Source organism: Calonectris borealis, chromosome 22 (genome assembly GCF_964195595.1).
Source record: "Calonectris borealis chromosome 22, bCalBor7.hap1.2, whole genome shotgun sequence".
In the NCBI taxonomy this organism is placed as follows: Eukaryota; Metazoa; Chordata; class Aves; order Procellariiformes; family Procellariidae; genus Calonectris; species Calonectris borealis.
Window position 1 is genome coordinate 2919888 of NC_134333.1, and position 23115 is coordinate 2943002.

Below are 23115 nucleotides of genomic sequence, written 5' to 3' on the forward strand. Positions count from 1 at the left end.
CACTCTCGCCTCTCAACGCGCCCTCCGCCGCCTCTCGGGAGAGACGCCTCCAGTCCCGGGGCAGCGCCGCGTCCCCGGGGCAGCTGCTTCTCCCGCGCCCTGAGGAGACGCGCAAGAAGGTCTCCAGAGGGAGGGGAGGCTCCGGGTGGCGAGAACAGCCCCGGCCTAATTCCCACCGGCAGAATCCTTCGTTTTCGGTCAGAAGTCCTGCAGGCCGCGTCGCTGGCATTTGTTTCAGCTCCGTTAGCGACTGACTAACGGACCGCCCCCACGAGTTCCTCCGAGCCGCCTCCCCACCCCTCCGGGCAGAGGCGACCCGCGCCCCCCTCAGCGTTCGCACCGGAGCTGCCCGCCCCGGCCTCCCGCGGCCCTCGCCCGGCGGGTTCCCGCCCCGCTGTGCAGCTCCTCGGGCTGTGCTCCTTCCGCTCCTTCTCCTCTGCGTTTCGGGCGGTTTTCCAGCACGTTTCTAAGCGGCCGCCCGCGCCCGCCGGAGCCGCCACCGCCTCCTCCTGCCGCCCGCCCGCCCTGGCCCTGCGCGCTGGCGCGGGAGGGGTTAATGCGCTGGGGCGCGCGGGCCCTTTCAGCGCCCGCCGCGAGGGGGCGCTGCCTGGCGCGTGCGCAACCGGCGCCGCTGGCGCGTGCGCGGTCGGGGCTGCCTGGCGCGTGCGCGGTCGGTGCCGCCTGGCGCGTGCGCGGTCGGTGCCGCCTGGCGCGTGCGCAGTCGGTGCCGCCTGGCGCGTGCGCAACCGGCGCCGCTGGCGCAGGCGCCGCCGGCCCAGCGATGCGGGCGCTGGTGGGTGAGTGCGGGCCGGCGGTGCCCCGCGGGTCGGTGCGCGGAGGCCGCTCGGCAGGCCGCGGCGGGGCGCGGCGTCGCTCAGGGGCGCTGGTGCGGGTGGGGGGCTTCAGCCAGGCCGCTGCCGGCAGCGGGGCGGGTGCGGGAGGCCGCCCGGCGGAGGGGGCTGGTCCTGAGTGGCGGCCCCAGGGCGCCGTGGGGCGCTGCGCACGGCAGCTGCGTGCGGGGCTCTGTGAGGGGGACGTAGTTTTGGGGGGGGCGGGCCTGGGTTGAGGGTGCTGCGGGGAGAGTCCGAAGCAGCCCCCCTCTCCGCCGCCCCCCGGGGCTGGGGGGTAGGACGTGGTGCGTGGCGGCCGGGCCCGGGGGGTGGAGGCCCTCGGGGCTGGGGTGCCGTGCGGGGGAGCTGGGCGGCGGGGGGCTCTGGGCCCAGAGTAACGTACCCGGGAAGCTGGCCGTGGTAATGGGGACGCCTGTGCAGGCCTCGGGATGCCGGTCCGGGTAGCAAATCTGCAACGTCCTGTCTTTCTCCTAGGTGGTGGGACTGGCTTTGTGGGCAGAGCCCTGACCCAGCTGCTGCGGAGCCGTGGGCATGAAGTGACCCACGTCTCTCGACAAGGGGGCAAGGGTCGGATCCGCTAGGTATGAGCTGAGAGCGGTCACAGGAGGGAGAACGTGTCAGGGCTGAGGAACAAGCCCGCTTGCCCTGGCCTGCCACGGCATACAGGGGATCTGCAGTCTGGCTCCTGTGGACGTGCTCTTGGGCTGCTGGGTGCTCCATGGGCCATGGTCATTGGGATGGGTACTGCTGTAGCTCCAAGGAGCAAAACCTTCTCCATTCACGCTTGTGCTCCAGGCAGTGTCGGGAAGGAGCTGGCTGGGGTTCTGAGGAGCCCGCCCTTGGTTGTTGGGAGGGCTCGAGCAGAGGGGAGGCTGGGTGTGTGGTGCCTCTGTTACCCCTGCCTGGACTGGCCTGTGCGACGCCGTGGTGAACTTGGCTGGTGAAAATGTCCTCAACCCTTTCCGCAGGTAACTTGATCTCCCATAGTGCTGTTGGGACAAGGTGAAGGCAAGACAGCCCAGTGTCGTCAGAGAATGTGGAAGGGATCTGGGGAGGAAACAGGGTGTCCGGCAACCACTTCGGTTCCCTAACTGTTGACATCAGGATTGTCTCCTGGTTGTAGGTCTGGGGGTGAAGGGGTCTTTTGTCCTTTGGGGAGGCGGTCCTGGTCTCACTGTGTTCTCCCCACAGGGGTAGTGCTGGGCTGAGGTGGTGGTGCAATCTCTCAAATGCTCTGGCCTTTCCGTCTGGGACTAGGAGGCCGCTTGGGCTCTGGGTTCCAGCCCTTCCCATGGGTCCACATTCGGGACCTGGCTGGGATCGTGTGTCACGCCCTGGAGAGTGAGAGCCTGCAAGGCGTCCTCAACGGTGTCTCCCCGTCCTCCCCTGACACCTCCAATGGCACCTTTGCTCAGGAGCTTGCTGCCGCCCTGGGGCGCCCAGCCCTGCTGCCAGTGCCTGCTTGGGCAGTGCGGGCTGTCTTTGGGGCAGAGCGGGCCGTCATGCTGTTGGAGGACCAGAGGGTGGTGCCAAAACACACCCTGGAGAGCGGCTACCGTTTCGTCTTCCCTGACCTGTCTGGAGCTCTGAAGGACATTGTGGCTTGAGGACTCCTCGGTTGAGCTGGGTTGGGCCCTGTTTTCTGTGAGCTCCCTGGCTCACATGCCTTCCCCTGGGTGAAAGAGGGTAGCCCTGCCCATTCTTGACACTTCCCCATCCCCATACGGAGAGGGTGAGCAATCTTTTCCCCTTCTGTGTCCCTTTGTGCATCCCCCATTTAGGAGTCATCCCTCTCATTGCCATCTGCAGTCTCCACATTACCTGCTTTTGGCGAAGGGCACAAGCCCCTCTAAGGATTGTGACTGCTGAATCTGCCATCTTCCCTTTTCCACAGTGTGCACGTGAGCTGCTTGCAGAGCAGCTGCGGGGTGTAATGTCTCCTCCCCTGAGAGACAGGGGTGGCAGCAGAAAGGGGTGTTCAGGTGTTGTAATTCGCCTGCATGTTACTGGAAGTCCCTCTTCCTGTTTGTCCCCACGTCTTTCCCCCATGGTCACATAGAGACCTAGTTACGCTCTTCTGCTTTGCCTTTCTCAGTCTCATAGGCGATGGAGTTGTGCTTCTGGGAGGAGATCCATGTTGAGGGGGCGCAAAGGGTGCTGGATACGGATGGCTTGGAGACTTTGCCGTCTCCTTTCTTGTGGTGGCTCTGTGCCGGTCCCAAGCTGCTGTGTCAGAACCTCCAGCTGAGTCTAGGCCCAAGAGTCGCACCCCTCCAGGGCTGCGTAACCCTGATGCTGTGGTGGGGATGAAGGAAAACGCTGCTTTGCCAGCCTGTAGGGACAAGGGTGGCGGTGGGACTGTTGCCCCTGGACTGCTCTTGAGGCCTTTGGTAAGTGTCGACTACATCTGAGCTTGTGCTGGGGAGAAACTGGGTGGTTCATCTTGGTGTGAGGTGGTGCAGGGCACTGCTTTAGTCCAAAGAGAGCACTTCAGCGATTGCCTTTGTTGTAGTTATCTAATCCCAGACACGGTGGTTTTCCCTTATCCGTCCCGTGAGGTGGCACTTGTGTTCAGGGGTTCCCACTGACTGGGCAGTGAGAATGTCCAGGCTGCCTGGGCTGCCTTGGGAAGCAGTACCTCTTCTCTTGTGGAGAACACTGCAATTTCATCATCTCATACCGTAAGGGGATGTATCCACATGCTTCCCTTAACCCATTTTCACATGCCAAAGTGGGTTGCGGGATGTCAAATCTACAGAGCAGCTAAGTTCATTATAGCACTGCTTCTGGAGAAATATTCCTCGTTTGATGTAATTTTGGGCTAGAAAAATATATTAAAAACCGCTTCAGGCAGTTAAAAAGACCTGCTCCATTCCTGAAATAAGAAACCATCCAGAACAAGGAGCGGTGCATGTACTTCTGGTCAATGTAGTCACAGCAGCTGAAGGGTCGATCTTGGTGGAGTCTAGACTCCCCACGCACCGGCCTCTTTGCTCAGTCCATACTGGAGACAGAATGGCAATCTGCTGACTTTCCGGGCAGGAGATGTAGAGTGGGACTGTCCAGCTGGAACTGGAGATAGTCCTTGCAGTCAGTGTGAGCACAGCCAGGTGAGCTGGGACTTTGGGAATAGCTGTGAAAGCAACATCGACTGAGGTAAATGTGGCTTGCTTGGATTGTGTCTGTGCTGCCTGTAAGTTAGCTGCAGATTCCTTCCTCTTCCCATGTGCCTCAGTTTCCAGTCCTCGAGAGCGGGCTTACCCACTCTGAGTTACAGGCCCAGTTCATTGTGGGGCAATACAGCGGGGACAATCAGCAGTGCTTCGTCTTTGGTTACTCCAGCTACCTTTTTAGAGCCTCAGACTTCGGTCTGCTTCCCCGGATGTTGTGGGCTACAGCATCCTTCTGTCAGGCAAGTTGGTTAGCCAGCCCCGTTAGGTTGTTTCTGTACCTGCATGTACTTTGACGATTGCAACAGCTTTGGGTTGCGATTGGAAATAAAGACAAGTACAGCTGGAGAAGCACCGGCAACCTGCAGGTCTTCTGAAAGAGGGTTGCATGTCCCATGAAAGACCGCCCCTAAGCAGAGTTTCCAGGCCTCGGACTCCCTGCCTGGATGTGTAACTCACTCAGGATTTTGAAGGGTTGCCTCTGCGTGATGTGTGGCTTAAACACATGTCACAGGACTTAAATGAGCTTCTGACACCTGAATCCTAGTGTGGGATCTGAAAACACTGGCTGCTGGGTGCAATTAGGACTTTCCGTCATGACAAATTCACACAGGCACCATGCCCCTTTGTCTACTGTGGAGCCAGAAAACATGCGTATTAGGGTGACAGCAAGCCGAGATCTAGATTGGATTTTGGACCAGTGTCTGTTTTTGATGACCACAAGGAAACCCCGGCCCCCAGGCTGCAAGACTTTGTGATCCTAAGTACAGGTCTTGTGGTATCCCAAGGCTGGCACAGCCAGCCCTGTAGTGCTCAGCGTCGGCAGAGTGTTTCTGCAAGCGTGTCTGAGCCAGCTGCAGTGCCCCAGATGTGCTCTGAAGATTTCCTCTGACTTGGGGCAAGTCTCTCTGTTCTTTTAGAGGTGAATGCTTATGATTGTTCAGACATGTCAAGAGTGGCAGCCCCTGCCCAGGACCCTCCTGCCTGGCCACTGGCCTCCCAGCCTGGTGCCCAGGTACCCAGGCTCTCTGCCCAAGCTGCGGACGCAGCTGCTGCTTTCCTCTTTGCAGGTTCAATCAGCCCTGAAGCTGAGCACCTATCAGAGGCATGTCCACACAGACAGACACACACAGAGACAAACGACACACGGACAGATGACACTGGCATGGCTGGTCACGCAGATGCCCCAGCCAAGACGCTGCTGTCAGCAGCACCTGTGCATGGGACCCGTGTAACACAAGCCCAGCCAGCCATGTCCCTCCCACTCTGGGGCTGGCAGACTCACGTGACACCCTCGGGGTTCACAAGCACGTGCACTTCTGAGTCCTCAAGCACCAGCACGACCCCTCTGTCCGTCCAGCACCCCTACCTGGACCCCAGCCCTCTGACCCATCCCACAGGTCCCCTACTCGCCGGCTGGTCCAGCTTGATGCACCGAACGTGCAGCACTCACACACTTGCAGGTACCCCCAGGTACCAGCGTGGACCCCCTGCCCACCTGATACCCCTGCCTAGACCTGGGGCCTCCTACTTGCCAGCTGGTCCAGCTTGAAGTTTGCTGGTGGATGCACATGCACACCCCATGCACACCCGGTTTGTGGGGGATACAGATCCTCACCTCCCCCAGCATCCAGCACCAGGCACACAAGCTGTGAGCTGCTGTCCCACTCCAGCTGCTGGCACGGAGCCCCTCACTCATGCTGGTCCCCCCAGTATCTGGTTTTGTGGACACTCAGTTAACTGCTGCAGTGGCTGTAGGGAGAGCCCCCCCTGGCTCCAGTAGCTGACACCACAGGCCAGGGGTGCCTGCTCCCCCAGTCTGACTTCAGTAGCTGGCACCAAATCCACTCACGCTGATCCCCCGGTAGCTGGCACTTAGTCCCTGCAGCACACGTACACACGGGGTAGAGTGAGATTGTGCAGAGTTATGAAAAGGTTTAATAAGAAGACAGGACAGGCTGTGCTGGTGAAGTGCAGAGCTCAGCCAGACCAGCAGTGACTGGCCCAGGTTGACACCCGACCAGCCTCTTCTATACCCCTTTCCTGCCTACCCCCCTCTTTGTTGCTCCCAGCTCCCCTGCACATCCCCTCAACAGCTGGCACGGTCCCACCCACTCCATCCAACATCCTGGACACTCAGGTTTGCATTCACCAGTTGCAAAGTCCTGGTTGCCTATAGCTTCTTGGGAGCTCATCAATTAGTGTGACTGACGATGTCTGTTTCTGGGTATTGTCTTTGTTAATGCTAATTGGTCAGGTTTTATGACTCTGTGTGTTTGTCTCCGTCCCTTTCCTCATCTTGCCAACTGTAAAAATAAATGTTCTCAGACTCGCTCCACACATCCTTACCAATCAGGGTGACTGATCAGATGTGTTCTCATCACAACCTCCCTTATCATGTGTCAGGTTTATCTCTGTATGTTCTTGTTTGTGGCTCCTTTGACCAGATGTCCTTAAAAGAGCGGACACGCTCCTGCCACATCCCCTGACACTCCCCCGCTGCCCGGTGATATCAGCAGAAGCTGCCCCACTCCTCACTCCCATAGAGCCTGAATGGGCCCCGCTCTGGGCTGCACACATTGGGGCAGGAGCCTGACTCCTCTGGGCATTAAGCGGGGGCAGGGGTGTGCGTGTGCAAGGGCTGCGGTTGCTGGCCGCCCCCTCAGAGGTGTTAGACATGAACATATTGAGGCACTTGAGATCAGTAACAGCTCGGTAAGCGTTGCGATTCGTATAGGCAAGTCCAGTTGTTTGGCTTTGATAGCTGCATCTCTCCAGGCACCAGGTCATGGGATGTCTGTGTCCAGGTGGATCCCGCAGTTTCGGTCTCGTTCCAGCAGAGCTGAGTGATCTGCACTGGTGACCTGCCTCGGGGTTAGCTCTGTGCCGACTGCTGAGTCGCATCGCAGTATCAAAGGCAGCTAGGCTTAATTCTTAGTTTTTGGAACCAGTGGTAGTTCTGCACCATTTGTAACGCTAGTCCATGTTACACATTCTTTCACACATTGTAAGACATTGCCGTTCTCCTAATTAAGGTTGGCATTTCCCTTCCCGTACCCCTTCATTTCCAGTGAACCATGGCTCAGACTTGACTGGGGCAATGTTCTGAGATTTTAGGGGCATGTTGTGACTACCGCTCCTATAGATTTCCCGGTCTAATCCAAATGTCCCTTCTCACAGCTTAAATTGTAAATCAGAAGCTGGAATCCAAGACGAGCAAGTACTTCCCAAATTCCCCAATGTAGTCTCCAACCACATACACACAGCCTCCTCCCCTAGACCTGCACGTAGGGAGCATGCATTGGTTCAACACACGCACACACACACACACAGAGGTTTTTCATACTTGGTAACATGCTTATCTGCACTCATGGTTCATGGGTATTTGGTGAAGGTTAGCGTGGACAGGTGTATATGTTGTTCCTCTTTCTGGACTCCCAGAGCCATTTTACCTGCAACTTACGCCCAACCGTCCCCTTTTATACCCCTTTCTGTCAACACCCCGTCTCCCCTTCCCCTGTACATCCCTCATGGGTTTGTACAGCTCTATTCCCACAGCCCTTCCAGCCCGTGTCTGCATCCAGGGTCTCCCCCGTTTCACAATCTTAACAGTTGCAAAGTCCGTGTTGATCTTCCTGGAAGTGGCGCCTGTGGTTTCGTGGTAGCCCATCAGTTAGTGAGTGGTGAGGTTTGTTTCTTGTCATTGTCTCCATGTTTGTTTTGTCAGGTTTGTGTCTGTATTTTGGCTTATTGTCTCCATTTTTCTTATCATCCCATTTGAGGAGGTCCCAGGTCAGATAAACTCGCTGGACTAAACATTCTCACACTCCTACATGCCCTCATCAATTAGTGTGACTGACCAAGTTTGGTTCTCATCACTGCCCGCCTTATTTGTCAGTCAGGTTTGTATCCCTGTATGTTCTTGTTTATGGCTTTCTCCATGTCTTATTATCTCTTTTTTTGCATTGAGAAGGTCCTTGACGAGATACCCTTAAAGCAGCAGACACTCTCCTTCCACGTAGCCTTACAGAAGGGACCTGTGTGAGTGAGGCAAGTGAGGGGCTCAGCGCTGGCAGTTGGAGCAGAACCGTGGGTCACAGCCTGTGTGCCTGGTGCTGGATGCTGGGGGGGCGAGTGTCTCTATCCCCCACAAACCGGGTGTGCCCTCCTAGTCCAAGGACAGCTCCCATGCTTACTGACTGAGCTAGGTACACAAGATGGGAGGGAACATAATCAGGACAGCCAGCCCAGCTGGCCAATGGGGTATTCCATACCATGTGACGTCATGCTCAGTATATAAATGGTAGGCGTGGTCCAGGAAGTAGCGATTGCTCCTTGGTTATCGGTCAGCGCGGGTGGTGAGCAATTGCATTGTGCATCACTCATTTTGTATGTTTTATCATTGTCATTATTATTTTCCCTTTTCCGTTCTATTAAACTGTCTTTATCTCAACCCACGAGTTTTTCTCACTCTTACCCTTCCGATTCTCTCCCCGTCCCACGGCGGGGCGGGGGGCGGGGGGGGAGTGAGCAAGCGGTTGCGTGGTATTTGGCTGCCTGCCAGGTTAAACCACGACACAGGCAAAACAGACTTGACTTGGGGAAAACTAATTTAATTTATTACCAATCAAATCAGAGTATGATAATGAGAAATAAACCCAAATCTTAAAAACACCTTTCCCCCACCCCTCCCTTCTTCCTGGGCTCAGCGTCACTTCTGATTTTCTCTACCTCCTTCCCCCTGAGCGGCACGGGGGGATGGGGAATGGGGGTTGCGGTCAGTTCATCACACGTTGTTTCTGCTGCTCCTTCCTCCTCACGGGAGGACTCTTCACCCTCTTCTTCTGCTCCAGCGTGGGGTCCCTCCCACAGGAGACAGTCCTCCACGAACTGCTCCAGCGTGGGTCCTTTCCATGGGGTGCAGTCCTTCAGGAACAGACTGCTCCAGCGTGGGTTCCTCACGAGGTCATAAGTCCTGCTCCAGCCTGGGCTCCTCTCTGCACAGGTCCACAGGTCCTGCCAGGAGCCTGCTCCAGCGTGAGCTTCCCACGGGATCACAGCCTCCTTCGGGTGCATCCACCTGCTCCAGCATGGGGTCCTCCACGGGCTGCAGGTGGATATCTGCTCCACCGTTAACCTCCATGTGCTGCAGGGGGACAGCCTGCCTCACCATGGTCTTCACCACGGGCTGCAGGGGAATCTCTGCTCCGGTGCCCGGAGCACCTCCTCCCACTCCTTCCCTGACCTTGGTGTCTGCAGAGTTGTTTCTCTCACATATTCTCACTCCTCTCTCCAGCTGCAATTGCTGTTGCGCAGCAACTTTTTTCTCCTTCTTAAATATGTTATCACAGAGGCGCTACCACCATCGCTGATGGGCTCGGCCTTGGCCAGTGGCGGGTCCATCTTGGAGCCGGCTGGCATTGGCTCTATCGGACATGGGGGAAGCTTCTAGCAGCTTCTCGCAGAAGCCACCCCTGTAGCCCCCCTGCTACCAAAACCTTGCCATACAGACCCAATACAATGGAATCAATCAGCAGTAAATAATAGCAGCAAGCAATCATGTAGCAGCAATCAATATAACAGCAACAACCAATAACTGCAACAGCCGAGCAGGTATATACTATGACAGGTTACTACAAACTTACCGTTAGTGAAGCAACTTACCAACAATAGAACAACAGATATGACACATTACTTATATGGATATATATCGGTATCAAGTGAAGCAGACAGATCTCAGAAGGGGCCAAACTGTCCCAAACGGAAGGACAAACCGATCCCAGAAGGGGACCAACCATCCCAGAGGTGGGAGGACAAACTGAACCAATCCCAAAACTGGGCCCAAAGTGAGACCAATAAAACAACAGAGTCTCACTTCAAAGATGACCCATGTCAGAGTCTGGTGTCGGCCAGGTGTCCCCGGTGAGAGTCCAAGATCTCGTAGAAAGGTCATGTGGAGAATTCAACCTGTTTAGGAAAGAAGTACGTGCAGCACTTCTCAGTGAGTTCTTAGTGAGAGAGGCTCCATTTTGGATAAAAATTAAGTCCTTTTTATATCATAGAGACATAAGAGAGCATAGGACACCTTCACTTTGAGCAGCCAATAGATGCTGTCGATTTCTGGTTTTCACCTGTAGCAGTCAATAGGTGGTGATGTTTTCTGTTCTTGCAGACCAGTTTTATTTTCCCAGACTGTTTCCACTTTTTCAGACAGTAAGTTGTTGTTACCGTTTCTTGGTTTTTGTGCTTACCGATTTTATCTCAGGATGTCTCCAGTTTCTTGGTACCCAGCTGTACTTCGAAGAGGCCAGCTGCAGTTCCAAGGATGTTTCTGCTTCCCAGGCCTAGTTCCCAGGCTCACAGTTCCAGGCTGGTAGGCATTTTCTTTTGGTCAGTGATTTTACCCCTCTAACCAGGTTGCCTTTCCGGCTGCTTACATCCCTCCATTCCTCCGTCTACAACCACTTATGGATCGCTAGGAGTGAGACTACACCGTATCTGATACATCTCCCTTGCTTCCTGATGTGTGAGGTGGAGGAGACTCATGTCTGATCAGGTCCAATGTTCTGACTTCTGGGAGGATTTGTCTGTTGGCACACAAGTATACAGAACCAGCCTGGATGAAAGAGGCACACAGAGTGATTTGATATGAGATATCGTAAAGGAAATAAGTTTTGTAATATTGGTGTCTCCATGTGAGTTACACCTCTACACTTCAAATATACTCGCTGGAGAGCAAGAAAATGAAAGGACGTGAGGGAGACTTTCAGGTCCCCCTAGCAAGAACACCTATATTTGATCAGCTGAATCATTCCTTTGGCTCCACTGATGGTTCTGACTTTTGGAGGCCTGACTCACCAATAAATACCAGGATTTGGGTGCCCAGACGTAGGTCTGTTAATCTCTCCTCAGGTCAGCTGTGAGGAGTCCCACCCAAGAACATCCGCAGAAGGTCAGACTGAAGCCTTGCCTTGCTCGGTAACTTGATTCTTTAGATAACCGTGAGTGAGCGTGTCAGCAAGACTATAGGAATAAGTCAACATATTTTGCTAGGGCGATGGAATATTTTACTAGGCTCCAGAAACTTGTGCAGGGGTATATGCTGTCGTTCTTAGACACCATTTAATTTAATTTAATTTAATTTAATTTAATTAATTTTATTTAATTAATTTAATTCCTGTGGCTGTATAACTGGACCTGCATGGATAATAATGAAGATTTAAATGCCCAATTTACATCTTCATTTGGATACCTAGAGTTAAGTATCCTCGTCTTCACCTGATTCTTGCCTGTGCTGACTACACTGAATCATGCTGTCCCCTGTAATGAAGAGTTCTTCACTGACTATAAAGTCACTGCAGGTATTTTGAACACATGAAGACACCTACACTGGGGTGTCTTCACCAGCAAATGGAAGCTAAGCATTGGGTTTTTTAACTAAAAGAACCAGAAAAGGAAAATGTGTTTTGTCTTACTCCCCCATTCTGGTGAAAATAGGTTCTTTCCTACAAATTCTCCTGGGGTTTGTCTTTCCCAGAAAGAAATGGATTTTCTGTAGTGCTGTCAAATAACACTCCTTTTCACCCTTGGAGCCAGGTCCCCTGAATATCCACAGAATAGAATTGACTGTTGATTACTTGTCTCCATCTTCACTCTGGAGTGAAACAAAAGCATGTTTATAGAGTAGATCCCTTTCAAGAGGCAACATGAATAAGATTGGAACGGGTTCTGTTCTTTCTATGCAGTCATCCAACACTACCTAGGTAAGCTCTGCAGTGTCAAAGACCTGCAGTGGCTCTCAAGAAATAGCCCTGGTGCTACAATGCAGACCCTCAGATCCATGCTTTAGAAGTTTGGGGGTTTGTTGGTTGGTTGGTTTTCTATGGTGGTTGGGTTTGGTTTTGTGTTGCTGGGTGGGGGTTTTGGGGGTGTTTTGGGTTTTTTTTGTGGGTTTTTTGCGACTAAACATAGCCCTCATAATAGTTCAGGATTTTTGAACAGGGGAAAAAAAAAGGCCTACACAGGCACACACATAAATGTAGGGCCACAGACACACTATGTGATACTCAGAATAGATGCTCAAACAAGTGCTACACAGTTTGGACACATCAATCTTTACTCTGAGAAGAGATGGTGTCCCACCATGCATGTCTTAGCGGGTGGGTCATTCCTTCCTGGGAACTGTTTTGTCAGTTTGAAGAAGGTATTAGCTTTGCTACAGTGAGAGCCCATTTAATACAATAGGAGTAGGTGGGTGGGTCAAAACAGTGTGTGCTCTGCTACTCGAGAGGAGATGCCACTGTACAAAGTGAATGTGCAAAGGGTTCGTACAAAGTGAAACAGTTCATGTCCATCTAAGCTGTTCCATAAGCTGAAATAATACAGTTAGAGGGGATAATTTAGAGATTCTCTTCTGAATCACACCCCTACCCCAAAGCAAACCAGGACAGGTAGACACTGCCACTGCCTGTGCTGGGAGAAGTCCACCACAGTAGCTTATCTTTAGTCATCCATCTTCAGCGAAAAGAACATGACCAAGCATCTTTTCTATTTACAAAGACAGAAATGAGGGAAGACTGGAAAAAGTGAGTGCAACAGAGGTGTTGGAGCTGAAGTTTCTCCACTTCTTCAGCTGTATAAACACAACCTGGTTTCCTGCACAACAGGAAAAGGATTGTTACTAACCATTCCTATCCACAAGATAGGAATCTGGGTTGCACTAGGAGAATGAGTCAGGTGACAAAATGTAGGTATCTAGGGCCACTGGACTTGCCTTGGGATAGCCAAGTGGGCCTCTACGTGTCACTCCAGAAGAACAAAAGTCCTCTTTCTGCTCCTTCTGGCCCGGCCCCATTGGGTTGTCATCAGGTATCCTGAGACATCACAAAGGGTATCAGGCACCTCTCTGTAGGAAACCTACCTAGGTCTCTTCTCCCAAGTAACAAGCGGTAGGACGAGAGGAAATGGCCTCAAGTTGCACCAAGGGAGGTTTAGATTGGACATTAGGAAAAATTTCTTTACTGAAAGAATGGTCAGGCCTTGGAACAGGCTGCCCAGGGAAGTGGTTGAGTCACCATCCCTGGAAGTATTTAAAAGATGTGTAGATGAGGCGCTTAGGGACATGGTTTAATGGGCATGGGGGGATTGGGTTGACGGTTGGACTCAATGATCTTAGAGGTCTTTTCCAACCTTTATGATTCTATGATTCTATGAAAAATCTCACGTAGAACCTAGATAGCTGTCTCTGAAGTAGAAAACTACCTGCCAGTCAGAAAAACCATGCCTGGAACTCAGATGGCTCTATTGGCTGGACCTCCAATGACTATTGGGAAATGTGCTTATAGATGCCTTAATGTAGATTTCTTCTTTCTGAAGTAAATCCTGCCCTTGAAGTTCTAATCTGATGAATTCCACCCTTTCTGAACTTCAAACAATGCTGTAGGTCCCCAAATGCAGTTTAAACATTGTGCCTGTCAAAGGCATCAGTGTAGGTCCTAAGAAACGAGCATTGGGTCCAAAACAAAACCAGAGAATGAACACAGACAATGGAAAATACAACTTCCCTGGTTGTCCCCCAACAATCGACAAGTGGCATTTCAGCATAAAGCAGGCAGTTTCTAATTATCTTGTGTGATATACAGTCTGCCTTCATCATCTGAAGTGCACACTGCTGAGACAGGTTCAACACCTCGTTCACCAGGCCTCCAGCCTGTCCTCGGGAGGGGGCTTATTTTGTCCCAGGCGCAGGACTTTGCAAATGACTAGCTATACTGAAATTACAACAGGCTCTCGTATTATGTGAACACTGTAAGAAAGGCTTTTGGTGGATTTCAGCTAGATCCACTAAATTCACTCAAAATACACTCAAGTCCAAGCTGCCTGTGTAGGCTCTCTCAAAAGTCAGTCTGCTGAGAACATCAACTGGAGTCTTGTGCACTTTTCTAGAAATGTCGGAACATGCAAGGCTTGGAGAAGAAAGCTACTTTCGTCCAGCCCTGAAATAAGTACTGATACCCAAAAGTGAAATGTTATGAATGCTTTAATAATAAAAGCAAGAAACGAGCAATAAACTTCAGAAGGAAATACTACTTCACCAAAAGATTTTTTTTTTATAATCCATACATTTTTAACTGTAAGAAATGTTGCTATTTACCTCTTTCCCATCTGTCTATTGTTTTGCTCGTGATTATATTTTTGGTTTGTTTAGCTGACAATGGTTCTTAACATTCTTTTGGCTATAAATAGTATATGAATTTTAAACAAACAGTTCCAACAATTAGTTTGACATTTCTAAAAAAATTCATCCCTCTATTCCAGCTGAATCCATTGTTCACGTCTGAAATTTCTTTGTTATAACTTCCCATGTTCCCATCATGGAAATGTTGAAAATGGTGTTAACTTTAGAGAAGAAAAGCCATGCCAAGCAAATGCTCCTATCCGTAGCTCTACCTCATTAACTCTATAATTCCTGAACCAGTCAATCAAGTCGATACCCGGATGTCCTGTCCATCTGCTAAGTTATCTGGCAAGCCAATGACATCCTCTTCTGCATGTGCATTCAGTTTTTCATAATGTATTTCTGTTCATTCCATTGTTTAAACATTCCTTAGTCTAATTGTCCCTGAAAATTTCTATCACCTGTCCATCTCTCCACTGAGCCAGCTCTTTTCAGGGTTCACGTCCTGAGGAAACTGAAGTTCAGTGGGACCAGAGTAAAAGACAGGACTTTTTTTTAATTAAGATTTTTTCTTTCATTAAAAAAGGCCTTGAAATTCTTTTGCAATGGTGATGAATATTCTTCCTGTTTCTGTGCATAGTTAGTACAACAGGTAAAGACAGTGCTAATTAGAGCAGACAAAGGCTTTGCAAATAAAGCCTTTGACACTGCTGTGGGCTGCAGTGACAAGAGAATAGACTGTAATGAGAACTGTCTTACTCCCAGAGCATGAATCAAAGTTTAACTCTGGCCACTCGTTGCTTGACCACAAAGATACTTCTCCTCTCTCTGCTGATTCCCACTAGGATATAAGCCGGACTAATTTCCTTTCAAAATGTCTTAATTTCCATTCTTCTTGTCATACATAATTAAAACAAATGACAAACAGAAATTATGCTGTACTTATTCATTGAAACACATCTGAGAGCTCCCTAATTAGCTACACAATGCTTACAACTCTCCAGGGAGCGGCAGAAAACCAAACGCAGAGCTCATTATGGCTGTCAGCATTTTAACGAGCCCCTTGAGGAATGTGGTACTACCTCCCCGTCACTTTGTAGCTGTGGCAAAATCTGGCAAGGTGCCTTGAAGAAATGACAGGCAGAAGCAGAAAGAAAAGTTACTTGGAGTTTTAATGGAGCCCAGTGTGAGATGCGAGACCAGAAACCTACTTGGACAATGTGTTCCCACCGGGGCTTATTAGAGCAGAAACTCACAGACTTCGATTACAGGCAGCACAGAAAGCCATAGACTTCTCCTGTATCAAACTTCCCTTACAGAAGTCAAACAGCAAACCCCAGGTACCGGGAAGGTGGTCCTTTCAGTCAGCGATCCCCACACACGGCATGTGGAAAGGAAATGCCATGGACCCACCTCTCCAAACCTGCTCTTCCAAGGCACTGGCAGATGCACAGGTCCTGCTCTCCAGGTTTCAGTTATAGTGATCAGCCAAGACACTGTGACTGCAACACACACTGCTGACACATTCATGAACCACAAGCCTGCTGACAGGCTCCATCCTAACTCACAGCTCCCTCCTTCCATCCCGATCTGGGTCATCTCTGGATTCAAACACCTACGGGCTTAAATGTTGCACCTCAGCCCCCACCCTCTGTTACATTAGGCCTTGAGCACCTCCTTCTCTGCTCCATGAGATCAAAACCATGAGCTTAATGGCTTCTCTTGATGTCCATGTATCCCACTACCTCTTGCCAGAGCTCTGGTAATGCTCCAAATAAGGAACTACAATAGCCTACCTTGTGACTGATGTAAGAACAAATTCCAGCAATGTTCATTATCTCCTTCTTACAGTGGAGATACAAAACCAGACTGAACAAAGGACCCTTTGGCACTGCCCCTCTGCTTCCCAAGTTCTGCTCCTTGCCACTCACGGAGTACACTCACACAAGATCCCCTCTCACCATCGCTGAATCAGCATTTGTTTACTCTTTTGGAGTGAAACACCAGATCTACCTCAAAAAATCTGCCTCATCAAATCTACATCAAATCTACCTCAAAAGCAGAATACGGGCTTGCAAACAGTTTGAGATGCCCTGGAGTATCCCACCTGGCATCCAACTGCCTGTTCAGAAGAGTGTGGTTTTCGTGTAGTTTCTACATCATATTTAGTGGCCTGATGAGAATGTCCAGGTACCCCAGGGCACCTCAAATGTTTGGACAGGTGAACTGAGCTCTGTACAGCTGTATTAGGCAACCCAAAGACGGGTATAATGATTTACATGAATTCTAGAAGCTGAACAGAGTTCATTCCATCCTGGCTGCCGGAATGGTCACAACTAGACCACAAGAACTGGCCTAAGGATTTTCTTTTCAATCTGTGCTACAGCAAAGATGATACATAAGTCTGAAGTAGTCATGTTGACTCTAGCTACAGTCCTGGAGCGAGAGGAACACCTCCAGAAGACAGCTCTTTCCACAGCTCCTTGAGACATCCCTTGCCACCACACTCATCAGGCACGCTTTTCTCTGCTACATGTCTAGATTTGCAGCATTGTTATTTTTTAGCTGCACTGTGGCTGACCTTTACTTGTCACATTCCAGAGTCCCTCTAGATGCACGGGGTGCAACCAGGGCGTGAATCACGTAAGTTTTCACTCCATTCCTGAATTCCAAGTTCCGACTGTCCACAACGAGGCAAACTTCATTCACTTCTGGGCTCCCATAAATCCACAAATTCCCTCTGTGTTGTGGTGGGACGCTCCAGCCTGTTTGTTCCGGGGACCACAACCGCAGACAACAGGAACAAAACCGCATCATTTGGCTCCCTCTACAGTTCTCCATCAGTACCGCAGACAGTCTTGCAAATCCAGACACCGCTGTTCACATTTACACATATCATAATTGTTAAAACAGTTTCCCACATTTTCCTTTTTCTTCCTTTTACAGCTAATGTAGCAATAGAAGTTCTTCTTGCGCCCTTGACATCCCTTGCAAAGCTGAACTTGAGGTGAGCGCTGGCTTTCCTAACACCGTCCTTACATGCCCTGGCAATGTTCCTAAATCTTATTTGTAGCCTGTTCCTGCTGGCCACATCCATTTTCCCAAACTCTGCTAGCCGCCAAAATTGAGATGCCCCACCCAAATTGCCTGCTGGGAGTAGACTTTGGCTCATGCTAAATTCTGACTTGTTCCTGGGGGTTTCCCTGGGCCACTTACCAGACTGCTGACAGTTTAGGAGTGCAGACCCTTGTGTTCCAGCGCATGGGAGTGTGGAGTTACCACTGCAGCAGCAACTTCCGAGGTGAATTCTTTTTCACCCTGGTCCTAGGGCCATCATTAAGATATTGCCTTAATTACGTCTATTTACACAAGTGAAAGTATGGGTCTTAAACATGCAGTGGGAAAGACAGGAAAGCAAGAGAAAAAGCAAAGAATTCAGGCAGTATTCATTTGGTCTACAGCTACCAGCACTCCAGAAGGGCACGTTTCCTCTAGATCATATGTCATAGCTGCCAGCCCCATGCAGATGTCTTCAATACCCTAAAATATTGTTCAAGACCTGTGTTTAGGGGCTAAAATGGCACTCTAGGTATGCCTAATGTGGTGTGGGTGCCTAAACTCCCCTTCTAGTCATGGGAGAGCTTCCAAACACAGTCACTGCAGTTGAGGGTTGTTCAGCACTGCCCAAGCAGACAACGTCTGGCTGGATGAACTGTTCTCTGAACTCAGCCATGGCAGTGACTAAATCCCCATGGACAACACTCTGAATTCAGATTCCGTGGCTGCCATGGAGATTCTCTCATGAAATGTGCGCATTGGATGTCCTTACACGGTGCTAAATGCTACCGAAGACACTGCCGTGTCCTTGTTGGAAGGAACCTTGGGATTGTGACTCACTCAATAGTTATGAGATGGAAAAGGCTTCCTGCTGAAGGCAACTGGGTTTCCTCTGGTACTCTCAGGTTCTCTGGGCGTTGGAGACATGGTCCTGATTCCTGATGCAGGGTTGTAGGATTCCTTCCCAAAGTCCTTCTGGAACTCTGGGTACCGCCCAATGTCCTTAAATGTCCCTAGTTACAGGATTGGGTAGGGAATACCTTGTGGATGAGTAGCCCATTCCAACCGCACTGCCATTTTCTGATTTGCCGTCACCATTTTTGGCACTCTCAATGACCTTGATATGGACACAGAACATGGAATTATGAAGCTTCTTGTGGCATCTTAGACACAGGGAGACATTATTGTATTTTTTTTATTGTTTTCTCTTATGCAAATTTTGTAACAAAATTGTTTCCTTAGGTTTGGAAAGTATCACACAGAACTGCAGCAGGATGTTTCGATGACCTAGACCATACCAGACCAATACAACCAGTGGAAAACTGTAATATTCATTTTCTAAGAACAGGACAGATTGACGAGTGTTTGTGGGTACTGAACTTGATAAAAAACTGAAATATCCAGAAGAATATTGAGGAAGATGTTGAAAGGTATGGTTTATCTCACTTGGCAATATTTTTGGAAACCTGCAGGGTCAGAAAGTGATATTCCAGCCTACAGAAACAAGCAATGATTTAGAAACCCCCAGTCAAAAGAAGAAAGGAAAAGAGAGGAATTCTTTGAATGACCATTTCATCACCCAAGATGACAAATACCCGACCTAGGAAGTATAAGAGATACTGAAGGAAATCATGAGAAGAAATGTATTTTTTATTTGAATGATGCACTGATAGTTATTAAAACAATCAATTTCTTTTCCTTCCCTCCCTCTCTTCTCTCCTCTCCCCTTTTTTTCCTTTCTTTCTGTTTTTAGGGGTTGGGGTTTTTTTGTTCTTTTTTGTTTGGGTTTTTTTTGGGGGGGTTCTATCTGTTAAAGAGTTCCTTCAGAAGCTAAAAGAACACAAGGCTGAGGAACAAGAAAGTGATCTGCCAGGGACCTGGTGTTACTTGTTAAATTAAATATTGTTGCACACACAATTGACCTCAGTGTAGACACACATATCTGGACACATTAATCCCACAGTCAGGGTTCAAAGTAATTGAGATGAACTATAATGTAAGAGGATTTCTCTCTCTCTCTCTCTCGACCACAGACTACTGTCTCAGTTCTGGACAATCGTACTGAAATATCTTTATTTCATTCAGATAGAATATCCAAAAGAGTAACACTTCAAAAGAGAATAAAAATTATTCCTGTTTCACAAACCATATTTCAATAGAAAAGATCAGGGAAATTTTCCCACCTACCTTGCTGCAGGACAGTTTGCATTTGTAATTCTTACAGGCAAACTGCTAAGGCTATCAGTAGAATTTCTGTCCCTCTTATCCCAAAATATACTGTACGAATGGAAAGTAAAAAAATACCTAAGGAAATTTGGTATCCAGTTACACTACAGTGAATATCTAACAGACTGACAGCACCCCTGTTTGTCTACCTATTCATCCTGCCTGCTGTAATTTTCTTCATATCCTTTGTGCATTAATGTCCATCCTAGTATCTTCATCCTGGACCAATCTTAGAGGATAGAAGAGAGTTATAAAATAATCTTTTCTATTTTGACCAAAATGAATCTGATTTACCTCTTAGAAATTGATTTCAGCCTTCCCTGATATCAAAGGGGAAATTCTAATTGTAACTGCTCAGCAGTGGTAATTTGTGACCAGGGAAGGATCTGGCACAGAGGGCAAGAAGACTCAGCTACAAGAAGGGGTTAAACTGGCTGGAAGCAGGGATGCCGGAGACAGAACAGACTCCTTGCCGGGGAGTGAAGTTTCCCCTGGTGATGAGATAAGAAACAGCCTCAGCCTTGTCTTGTAGCCATCCTGGAATGGGAGGGCTCAGGGGCCCAAGCTCGGGGGCCACCTTTGGGCAGCAGAGCTGGGCTGGGGGATGGACCCGTGGCTGGGCTGAGGTGCCCCATGCAACCGCTCACAGGATCGGTGCTGGTGCAAGTGGATATAAGAATCTGCTTGTGACGCATCTTGGCAGACTCCATGTAGAACTGCGTATTGCGGTGGGACTCTGCCCAATGCATTGTTCATTAATTTTTTCTTTTGTATTTAAGCACAAATGTGTTTAATTCGACTCGAGGGGTACCACAAAAATTCCTCAACAATATGATGCACCCCCACTTGAAGCGCTTTCGCTCTGTAGCTGAATCAGGTCTTCCAGTGCATAAACCTTCTCCAGATGGTTGTGCCTCTGCTCTGCCTGCCCGTGTACTGCTGAAAGATGAACCTCCATCTGGAACTGATATGAGATGAGTCAGTTGTCCCACTGTTTACTTTTCCTGCTGGAATAACAAGTGTCCCTTGGCACTACTGCATTTGGGAATTTACCATTAACAACCCACAATACCTCATATGTTTTGCAGATTTTCAGCTATGACACAACTAGAACAGAGTGAAAACAAAATGTCATGGTTTAACCCCAATCGGCAACTAAGCACCACACCACCGCTGGCTCGGCCTCCCGCCCTGCCCCTGGTGGGATGGGGGAGAGAATCTGAAGAGCAAAAGTAAGAAAATCCGTGGGTTGAGATAAGAACAGTTTAATACTTGAAATATAATACAATAAAATAATAATAATAATAATAATAATGATGATGATGATGATGATGATGATGATGATGATGATGATGATGATGATGATGATGATGTAATGAAAAGTAAAAAATGAGGGGGGGAAGGGAACAAAACCCAGGGAAAAAGAACAAGTGATGCAACCATCCGCTGACCAACGCCCAGCCACTCCCCAAGCAGCGATCACTGCCCCCCCCGGCCAACTCCCCCCCAGCTTATATACTAAGCATGATGTCATGTGGTATGGAATATTCCCTTTGGCCAGTTGGGTCAGCTGTCCTGGCTGTGCCCCCTCCCAACTCCTTGTGCATCTGGCAGAGCATGGGAAGCTGAAAAGTCCTTGAGTAGCGTAAGCACTACTCAGCAACAACGAAAACATCAGTGTGTGATCAACGTTCTTCTCGTAATAAATCCAAAACACAGCACTATACCAGCTGCTAGGAAGAAAATTAACTCTATCGCAGCAGAAACCAGGACACAGAATTTTCAGTCTGAAATAAGATCTTTACAAGTAGTTTTCCTATTCATCTTTATAATTTATTTTCTCTGTTACTTTGTTTCCCATTATCAGTCAAAATGGCAAGAAGCTGCTTATTTTTGTGTGACTATTATTTACATTAAAATGATTATTTTTTCCTAAACTCTGTTCTATGGATGTCTATGCTTTGACTGTATAAATACATGTATTTTACACATTGGCAACTGAATTTTACATCTTAAAACAGACTGGAACAGGCTAGAGCCTTCAAACTCACATCAATCATGTTTAAACTTTAGTTAATTACTGAAACTCCATGCACGCTCTTACTTCATGAACATTTGTGTGCATTGTTATTGAAAGCAGAAAAAATAAGAATGGTCGTGGGTGGAATAACATTATAAAAAGAATCTTTTAGAAAGAAAATACGTAGACATGTTTTTACACATTGCAAAAAAAGGGGACCAAATTTTGGCAATACAAGAAGTTCCTCAAATTTTGCTGAAGAAATAAACAACCTTTACTGCTCAAGTAACCCTGAGGATACTGTAGGTCTTGTGATCCAGTTAATGTCAAAAGACCTGCTGGGTCTGTGACGAACCCTAAGAGGGCCCTGCAAGGAGTACAGGGAGTACAGCTGAAGTAGTGTTCAAGTGCAGTTACAGACCAAAGGGTGGCGTCATCTCTTGAGGTGGAGTTGTTGAAAGATTTGTTGCCAGAGGCATTCCTGTTTCTGACCAGTGACTCTATTAGTTGAGACGTACTCTGGAATACCAGATGTTGGGGTGATGAGTCCCACCCACTGTATACTTTGGTTTTCATTGTCCAGGTCTGGTGCTGATGCTGAGTTGTTAGAAGAAATTGTACACTGTGCCATTAGGTGTTCTCTGAACTGCAGAGATGCTTTTCTTACCCATTACCCTGCTTTTTTTCTTTCCATTCACAGCTCTGGAGTTTGAATGCTTCAGCTGTCTTAGGCAGGGATTTAGTCATCTCGTATGGTTTTCTAACATACTTGGCACTATAGGGTATTTCAGACAACCCTCAGCTGATGCTCCAGAAGGCTTTGCTACCTGCCAAGCTTGTCTGGATGGCTGGAGCATCCCAGATGGTAAAAAGCACCGAAGTTGAGGCAACTGAATTTCCCAACCTTTATCTCAAACTGAAGCCCGTCCCTAACCTTGCAATATTTGATATCTACCTACGCAGGTAACCCATCTGTGGCCAGGCTTCAGTTCTGTTGCAGTGTTTAGGCCTCCCCTTAGCCTTGGTGCTCTACCATGGCTTGGCTAGTCCTTGGCATGGCTGCAGTCTAATCTAGCTCTGGAACTCTACAGAGATTCTGGTTAAAGTTTCAAAGCCCACTTGTTATCTCCAGAGAGAGTCTGAGACTTTTAGTTGGCCTGTGATTACTAGTAAATCATGTTTCGGGCTTGACGTGTCCTTAAAAAGTTTACATCCCTTATTTACAAGCTGAACAAGGTTCACCAGACTCCATATGATCTTTTGATCTACTCCCGGAAGTTAATCCTGCCCTCCGAGAACAACTCTCTGGGCATGGATGACCATGCGTTCACACTGATGAGATACTTTGGAGAGCACTGGCCATATCCACACATGTAGGACTTGTCCAGAGATTTCTTCTGAGATCCACACGGCATCTCTTTGGTTCAAATACACACTAGTGCCCCAAATAATGGAAAGGCTTGTTCAAATGATAAAATGAAAAGAACTTGAAAATTGGGCTTCCTGTTTGTTCTCACCTTTACACAGATCTGATAATAAAGACCACTGTAGAGTGAAATGTGTTTACCACTGCATGCTGTCTGTGGTTGGAAACTCCGCAGACCTCAACTCATA

The 23115-nt window shown here is 49.0% G+C and overlaps 1 long non-coding RNA gene across 6 annotated transcripts; it reads left to right on the forward strand.

The window, feature by feature from the left end:
* The first annotated feature begins 1762 nt into the window (after nt 1-1762).
* On the forward strand, nt 1763-21418 carry LOC142091604 (uncharacterized). 6 transcript variants are annotated; one of them, XR_012676862.1, is made up of 5 exons: nt 1763-1819; nt 10287-11784; nt 17145-17205; nt 18498-18685; nt 20261-21418. It is a non-coding gene; the product is annotated as an uncharacterized LOC142091604 (long non-coding RNA). The 6 variants fall into 6 exon arrangements; XR_012676865.1 differs by having other exon boundaries at nt 10934-11784; XR_012676864.1 differs by lacking the exon at nt 1763-1819 and having other exon boundaries at nt 9141-10999; nt 11614-11784.
* The last annotated feature ends 1697 nt before the right edge of the window (nt 21419-23115 follow it).